Source organism: Plectropomus leopardus, unplaced genomic scaffold (genome assembly GCF_008729295.1).
Source record: "Plectropomus leopardus isolate mb unplaced genomic scaffold, YSFRI_Pleo_2.0 unplaced_scaffold90727, whole genome shotgun sequence".
In the NCBI taxonomy this organism is placed as follows: domain Eukaryota; kingdom Metazoa; phylum Chordata; class Actinopteri; order Perciformes; family Serranidae; genus Plectropomus; species Plectropomus leopardus.
In genome coordinates, this window is record NW_024700036.1 from 1 (window position 1) to 867 (window position 867).

General features: G+C 50.5%; 1 long non-coding RNA gene across 1 annotated transcript; it reads right to left on the minus strand.

Annotated features, from left to right (window-relative positions):
- Positions 1-22: 22 nt before the first annotated feature.
- On the minus strand, positions 23-560 carry LOC121940590. The gene is made up of 3 exons (XR_006105656.1): positions 398-560; positions 241-310; positions 23-149 (listed from the first exon to the last, which is right to left on the minus strand). It is a non-coding gene; the product is annotated as an uncharacterized LOC121940590 (long non-coding RNA).
- Between the last annotated feature and the right edge of the window lie 307 nt (positions 561-867).

The window sequence follows — 867 nt, forward strand, 5'->3', positions numbered from 1 at the left end:
TTTTTTTGGTGCCTTTACCTGCTCCTTGTTGGTGTGTGTGTTCATGACAGCAGTCGGTGTGTGTGTGTAGAGAGTGGCGGAGAAGTTTCCTCTCTGTGCAGGCCGAAGCAGGGTTGTGATGGTGTGCAGAGACGAAGGGAGGACGGGTCCTGAAGGACGGAGGGACGTTAAAAAAAATCCCTTTGGTTCGATGAATGGAATTTGGTGAGGAAAAGTGAAAAAATAAAAGAGGACGCGTACCTGTGATCTCCAGACTGCTGATGTTCTGATAGCTGGAACCCACCTGGCTCTTCACATTCACACTGCGGGCCTGAAAAACACACACCGACACGTGCAGACGTAGCAGCATCTGTGTGTATCTTTACTGCTATGTGTGTATAAATATATATATATATACCTTGAGTGTGTGCATGGTGGCCCCTCTGAAAGCAGCAGGGGCCAGCAGTGTCGGGGGTAACCCGGCCTGGGAGCCCGCTGCAGCCACCAGGCTCTTACAGTTGATGAGGAAGTTGATGAGTGTGAAGGTGTGTGTTCCCTCCACACACACCACAGACTCCGGCTTGTGGGCTTTTTTTGGTGCCTTTACCTGCTCCTTGTTGGTGTGTGTGTTCATGACAGCAGTCGGTGTGTGTGTGTAGAGAGTGGCGGAGAAGTTTCCTCTCTGTGCAGGCCGAAGCAGGGTTGTGATGGTGTGCAGAGACGAAGGGAGGACGGGTCCTGAAGGACGGAGGGACGTTAAAAAAAATCCCTTTGGTTCGATGAATGGAATTTGGTGAGGAAAAGTGAAAAAATAAAAGAGGACGCGTACCTGTGATCTCCAGACTGCTGATGTTCTGATAGCTGGAACCCACCTGGCTCTTCACATTC